Source organism: Notolabrus celidotus, chromosome 1 (assembly GCF_009762535.1).
Source record: "Notolabrus celidotus isolate fNotCel1 chromosome 1, fNotCel1.pri, whole genome shotgun sequence".
Classification (NCBI taxonomy): Eukaryota; Metazoa; Chordata; class Actinopteri; order Labriformes; family Labridae; genus Notolabrus; species Notolabrus celidotus.
The window spans coordinates 15,328,355-15,336,192 of NC_048272.1; positions in this window are offsets into that span (position 1 = coordinate 15,328,355).

Here is a 7,838-nt window from a genome sequence, read left to right on the forward strand (position 1 = left end):
CATTCTCACAGGATGAGGAAAAAGAAGAAGAGGGAAAAAAAGAAAAAGGCAACCTAAATGCAGAAAAAAAAACAGAAAAGAGAGGGAAAAAATGGCTGGTTTTGTGTCCTCTTCCTCCCCTGTCTCACCCTCCTCTTCTTCTCTCTGTAGCCCTCCCAGACCCAGACTCCAGACTCGCCTCATCCTTGTAATTTAGATTAATTTCTTCCACATTTTCCTCAGGGATTATGCTCCAGTCCCCCCCTCTTTTTTTGTACACACAAACACACACACTCACTCCCCCCTCCATAGTTTCTTAATGCTCTCATTATTGAACTAAGTTCCCTCTCACAGCTAACCCCCCCAACCCCTCCCAAACCCCCAACCTCTACACACAAACACACAAACACACTCAGCTCTCTTGAGTGTTGATCTTTACACACCATTACTTGTTTCCTCTGATCACATGAACAATACAGTTATGTCTTATTTAGTCTCATTGCACTGTCACCAGATTTATCATAAAGAACTTTTAAAAGATATTATTCGATTTGAAGCAAACGACTTTGTGGCCTTCCATCTGTGAAATTAGAATTTTCTTAACTTTCTCTGTTTTCCTTCCAACACTCAAAGATTTTACTAATGACTGAAAGGTGACGGCAAGTTTAAGATGCATCATTTAGTGTGCTCAGATGTTTGTCAGGATGCCACGACAACCGTTTTACACAGTGAACATGTGTGAGTCTGGCACAGCGGGGAAATACCAGTACAGCTCACTCACTGTAAGTCCAGGTGTGTGAGCTGTGATGCCACACAGCAGCGAGTCACGCTGAAATGAGACATTATTCACAAATGCCTCAAAACAACAAGTAAACAAATGCTAGAAATGTTCCAGGGAAGAAAAGCAAAGACCTATAGATGTTCATCACATGGCAAATTTCGTAGTATGTTAATCTATCAGAGACACATTTAAAAACCTAGACTTTCTCTATATTTTGCAAATTGCACATCCAATCACCCTTCTTGGTTTTCTGTTTTTTATCCTCTGGTTCCAAAAGTTAATCCTCTCAAACAGGCGCTTCATAGATTCAGGTTTGAAAAGCACCAGACAGTTGGTTATCACAAGGCCTTCTCAAGCACTAAATACTATTAAGTACTGAAACTAGAATAAAACAAAAAGTACATCTTGTACAAACCATTTTTTACAACATAACTCAAGTTTCTCCTCATCAAACAAGAATAACTTAATGGAAAATGTATAAAAGATGGTCAATTCAAGATGATTGTAGTTCATTGTGTGGTTTTACATTGGCAAATTTGTATTTGTGCACGGCAATTTCCAGAAAAAACACCAAATGACATAATGATCCAAGATAGTCTGCCCTGTAATGATCACTTAAAGCAACTGTGAGGATTTTTTTATTGTTTCTATTGATGCCTTTTTATGACCTAAAAAAAGCAGACTAGAGCATCAGCAACAAGGAAATTTCTGAATTGTAATTTTTGATGGCCCTAACCACCATAAGCATTAGGTATCACGCCAGATGTTCGGCAGCACACTGAAAAAAAGTGTTTTTTTTTACTTTTTCCACAGCATAGAATACGAACAGCAAAGAGATAAGAGTTTTTACTTCTCTTACTGTCCACAGAGGGCGCCAAAATCCAAACAAAGTGAAAAGTTCTCACAGGATCTTTAAAAGTGGAAAAAAAAAGGAGGAGCTTTGTACTAAATACCCAGTTCATTTTTATCGGTCAGTAGTGATGTACTTGCACAAAGTTTACATTTATCTTGGTGAGTCATACTAGCACATAAAATGTATTACCCATGGGCACTATGTGATGCTCGTGTCCTTTCACAGGGATTATGATGCTCAATTGTCTGTTTTCAGAGTACACTGCCACTGTCCTCTCCTGTCCATGTATCCTTTGTGTAATAGAACAGGAGCATGGGGATGCAGAGAGCCAGAGGTTCTTTCTTTGTGGGACATACTTCAGAATATTTTTTCTATCAAGGTATGAAAATGTGAAAATCAGCATTATCTTCTGGTACCTTTCATGCTAAGTAAGGGGAGTACGAGCACATAATTCCACTTCAAGTACTGCTTTGAAGATAGAAACTTAAATGTCCCTCACTGAAACAACACTCACTTTACTCATCAGTAAGAGAGACAATAAATTAAGGTGTTAGAAATAAAAAAAATTATGAAAATGAATGAGTCAATGCATTAATTGCTAAAAGCTAAATGCTGCACTTCACTTTGTTCCCAAATGGGTCATTTTCTCTGTGAAAACAGTTTTTGTGATTCTTTTCACAAGTTTTTAATTCTTCATCAGTAATATGTAGTCAAATGGTTCTACTTTAATATAATATTTTTTTTCTCCACTAATGAAGATGCAAAAAGAGACAAAAAAAGAGCTAACATCATTAAAACATCATGACATCCAATCATCTGTATTTAGTCAAAGTGAGAGATTAATATTCTAATCTGCCCTCTACTTTAACTGCGCTGGAAAGGACTCGACCTCGCCTCCTGATTTACACATGTGAATCTGCTGTCGTCGGTATGACTTGTGACATGGGATGTTCAGTCTACGGTTTAACTCATAAAGTGGTTTCAGTGGTCGGGAGCTGCAACCAAGCGATTAGTCTGACTGCAAATGAGCCTTAATGTACAACAGATCTCAAAGGCGGTTGTTGGAAGGGAAGTGGTTTTACTAAATGGAAAAAGTAAAGTGCTAAGTAGCTGGGAACATGTCAGACAACATACTGTGAAATTTTGAACAGTCAGGGTGCGTTTGAAAGTCAGTATATTTTTAGATATTTATGAGAAAGTGATGTATGACCTATTTGTTTCTACAGCCTCCATATTGATTTTTTTTAGCTTGATAAGGTGATAAACTATTCTCATTAAACCGCCATCATTTCTGTGCTAAATGACAAAGCAATAAAAACATAGGAAATAAATTAATATAAATCAAGTTTTTGCTCTTTGTTGCACTTTTCCTCTCCTGACAGCTTGGTCATGTGACTTGCCATGACCTACATAGAAAAGGTCACTCAGTCAGAGCGTGCATGAAATACGAGTGCAGTTCAATGAATCTGGAGTTGACAAGTAGCCCAAGGCATCCTAATGAGATCAAAAGGTTCTATATTAACACGTCAGATATGATCTGTAAGTAAATTACTTTTTTCTGTCCTTTTTTTTTTTTCATTAAAGAAGTGGAAAGGAAGGTAACAGGTAAGCTCAACAAGTCCACACTCGTCTCCGTTTCCCAGCTCTGCAAGGTGAGTCACAGGTGAATCACTCACAGTTAAATAGCTGTTGAGATTAAAATGTTTGACCAGTTACCATGAGGCCTGTGTTTGAAAGAACAAAATCGTGGTGAGGAGTGACACGCTTCAAACAGGTGCAGTGTGGGGAGGTTTGAAATGTAAAGCTTCCTGGTTTTTAAAACTGTTACATATGTCATTTGTTGTACAGGATTAAGAAGATCAAATCATTCACAGATGATTAGAATGGTGTCGTCAGCATATTACATGTAGAGGAAATTCCCTTTAGAATATTTGATAGACATATATATCACAAAGATCTCAGGTGTGGCAGATGGCTTCACTGGACATTTTAGGGCAAAGAGGTACAAAGACTTGAAACAAAGACTTGATTATGTAATTTCCAGCTGTCATAAATACTGACTCAGCATGCCTTTATCTGAAAAGATCATGGGTGTGAAACTGTTACACTTCACATACAACAGAGATGGAACATGGCTACATAGTATATTTATAGCCAGATCTGCAGCGAATGCAAAACAATGCACGGTTAGATGCACTACTGGATTTTATAGACCTTTTATTTTATTTTTTCAAAATGTCATAAAAGATGCACGTAAAATGAGAAGAGATCAGGATTTATGTATATTTCACAGAAAGGTTTGAAGGGAAGTCCAAGACAAACATCCTTAGGAGGACAATAGAGTGTAATGCATAGTATGTTGTATCTAGTCACATCCCATTCAATTCTACCGTCATCAAGTTTATCTTACTTCATCACCTCTCATCTTTGATTATCCTGTCCAGTCTTGTCTCACTTATTAGTTTTATACTGTATCGCACCATACAGCAGGGGCGATTTTAGGATTAGACTGTGAGGGGTACTCAGCGCTTTGAGCAACAGTGATGTGGAGAGTTGCTTGAAAGTTAAAACATACTGCCACACCAGTAATTAACTAACATTTATTTTCCTACATATGAGATTTCTATTGAAAATAAATAATACTTGATATTTTACTTGATAAAATATAAGATAGAATATGCTGTGTTTGCAAAGGTATTGAGGTTAATGTATCCACACTGGATAGAAATTGTATTACAAATATAATTTAATGCTTTTCCTCTTTAAGTTTCCTTGTGGTTGAAGGAGTTTGTGACGTAATGGAACGTACCACATTGTGACTTGACGTCATGCTGGGAAATGAATCGTTAAGAAGAATCGATAACATTTGAGGTGAACAATTCTGATGGAATTGATCAATTGGAACCGGTTCCCATTCCCACCCCTAGTTATGATTAGGGTTAGGGTTATGACTAGGGTTAGGGTTTTGATAAGGGTTAGGGTTAGGGTTATGTAAGAAAATTATTTTATTGGGATAAACCCCTTGAGATGTGCCTTCTCGTTTTTAGAGGGGGTCCCAGGTTATGATTAGGGTAAGGGTTAGGGTTAGGGTTATGATTAGGGTTAGGGTTATGATTAGGGTTAGGGTTATAAATAAGGTTAGGGTTATGATTAGGATTAGGGTTATGTTAAGGGTTAGGGTTTTGGTAAGGGTTATGAATAGGGTTAGGGTTATGATTAGGGTTAGGGTCACGGTTAGGGTTAGGGTTATGATTAGGGTTAGGGTAAGGTTCATGAATAGGGTTAGGGTTATGATTGGGTTTAGGGTTATGATTAAGGTTAGCGTTATGATTAGGGTTAGGGTTATGATTAGGGTTAGGGTTATGATAAGGGGTAGGGTTATGATAAGGGGTAGGGTTAGGGTTATGATTAGGGTTAGGGTTATGATAAGGGGTAGGGTTAGGGTTATGATTAGGGTTACGGTTAGGGTCAGGGTTAGGGTTATGATTAGGGTTAGGGTTACTGTTAGAGTGGGGGTTATGATTAGGGCTATGATTAGGGTAAGGGTTGTAATAACGCTTAGGGTTATGATTAGGGTTAGGGTTACTGTTAGGGTTTAGGTTACGGTGAGGGTCAGGGTAACGGTTAGAATAAGGGTTATCATTAGGGTTAGGATTAGGGTTAGGGTTATGAATAGGGTTATGGTTAGGGTTATGATTAGGGTTAGGGTTATGATTAGGGTTATGGTTTTGATTAGGGTTATGGTTAGGGTCATGATTAGGGTTATGGTTAGGGTCATGATTAGGATTAGGGTTATGATAAGGGTTAGGGTTTTGGTAAGGGTTATGAATAGGGTTAGGTTTATGATTAGGGTTAGGGTCACGGTTAGGGTTATGATTAAGGTTATTGTTAGGTTAAGGTTAGGGTTATGATTAGGGTTATGGTTAGAGTTAGGGTTAGGGTTAGTATTAGGGTTGGGATTAGGATTAGGATTAGGGTTAAGATTAGGTTTAGGGTTATGATTAGGGTTAGGGTTATGATTAGGGTTAGGGTTATAATTAGGGTTAGGGTTACGGTTATGATTAGGGTTAGGGTTAGGGTTAGGGTTATGATTAGGGTTAGGGGGTTAGGGTTAGGGTTAGGGTCAGGGTTAGGGGGTTAGGGTTAGGGGGTTAGGGTTAGGGTTAGGGGGTTAGGGTTAGGGGGTTAGGGTTAGGGTTATGATTAGGGTTAGGGTTACGGTTACGATTAGGGTTAGGGTTATGATTAGGGTTAGGGTTATGGTTACGGTTAGGGTTAGGGTTATGATTAGGGTTAGGGTTATGGTTACGGTTAGGGTTATGATTAGGGTTAGGGTTATGGTTACGGTTAGGGTTAGGGTTAGGGTTATGATTAGGGTTAGGGTTATGGTTACGGTTAGGGTTATGATTAGGGTTAGGGTTATGATTAGGGTTAGGGTTAGGGGGTTAGGGTTAGGGTTAGGGTTAGGGTTATGGTTATGGTTACGGTTAGGGTTAGGGTTAGGGTTAGGTTTAGGGTTAGGGTTATGGTTATGGTTATGGTTACGGTTAGGGTTATGATTAGGGTTAGGGTTAGGGTTATGGTTATGGTTATGGTTACGGTTAGGGTTATGATTAGGGTTAGGGTTAGGGTTACGGTTATGATTAGGGTTAGGGTTAGGGTTAGGAAGAAGCCACCTCGAGAGGAGCATGCCAGTGGTGAGCAGACATGTTGCCTAATTTGACAACCTCAGCCTCTATCACACCCTCATAATGCTCCCTGAGAATTAACATTGTAGTGTATGCCCAAATATTTGCGTTCCCCTCTATTAGGGCCTTTGTGTGAGGAGTGGGGGCCACTGGCTTAATGTTGTCTGCCAGGTTCTGTCCCATCCTGTCGATGGCAGGAGGAGGGTCAAATGCCGAGACGTTTTTCAGGTTGTGCACAGTTTTAATGATGGTGTGTATCACACGCACCTTCTTCACAAAAGAACAACATTCAACTGTACCACATTTACCGTATAATACCTAATCATATTATTTTGAACTATATCATATTATACGCTATCCTATAAAATCATGTTGTATCCTATTGTATCATATCATCCTTTACTGAATCATATCCTATCGTATCCTATCGTATTGTATTGTGTAATTGCATAGCTTTATCCAGATTTGAGGTTCATCGTGGTTTAATTGAATTTCGTTATTGGTGAATACTCAAAATTTGGTCCTCCAATATGTTGTGTGTAAAATTGATATTGCAGATATTGTTTGTAACAAATAAATTAGTCACCACCTTGTGTTGCACTGGTTTATTATGTACTTATTAATTCCTGTCCCTCCTTAACTTGAGTGACACTTGTTTTTCGAGGGCTCCTTAAATAACAGTCAGCTTTGTGATGCTCTAAATTTAGAGAGGATTACTGTTGCTGACAACAAAGGTGAGAAATTAAATGGCACATGTGTTTAATTCTCACGCCTGCTAAGATAAAAGTCCTGTGATGTGACGCTGAAAACATAAGAGACAAGACAGAGAGAAAGAAGGGGCATGGAGAATAACCTCCAATCAGAGCCTTAGACACAGAGAGGTGTTGTCTCAACCGTGTTCAACCGGTCATCAAAGACACTCAAAATCAACCTCCTTTTTCCCTCCCCACCAGCCTTCTTCACCAACACCTCCCTCTCTTTCTCCTCCTCCTCCTCCTCCTCCTCCTCCTCCTCCTCCTCCTCCCATTATCTGCTCTCTCAGGGACGAGTGCACAAGCTAACATGAGTAACTGAAGGCAGTTAAAGTCAACTGCTGCAGTCAGGTTGACAGGTCTGGTTGAACAGGTTCTGAGGGGAGAGGCTGATACTTGTTTAACTGCGAGGTATGGCACTCTGCTGCTGTTGCTGCTGGGCTGATGTCTTTCCTCACAGGTAGCCTGCTCCTTGTGAAACATTGCTTTCACCTAGTGACCTGCAAAGAAGGAAATATCGGTAATACAGCTGATATGAGAGGAAGATATTGGTGCAAATGCACACTGTGCATTACAAACAAAGTACAAACAGTACACAAAATCTTTCCTCTTGTGGAGTACAAAAACTTGTGTAAGAACAGGAGTGCTGAGCTAACTTCTGCTCTAGTTAAAAAGAGAAAAGGGCTCTGACATGTACTCAGTATAAAACTAAATACATGCCCTCTGAAGTCTGTAACCAACTGTTTCTGTGCAAAGCTAACCTGGATAGAGTTTTGGAGACTTTT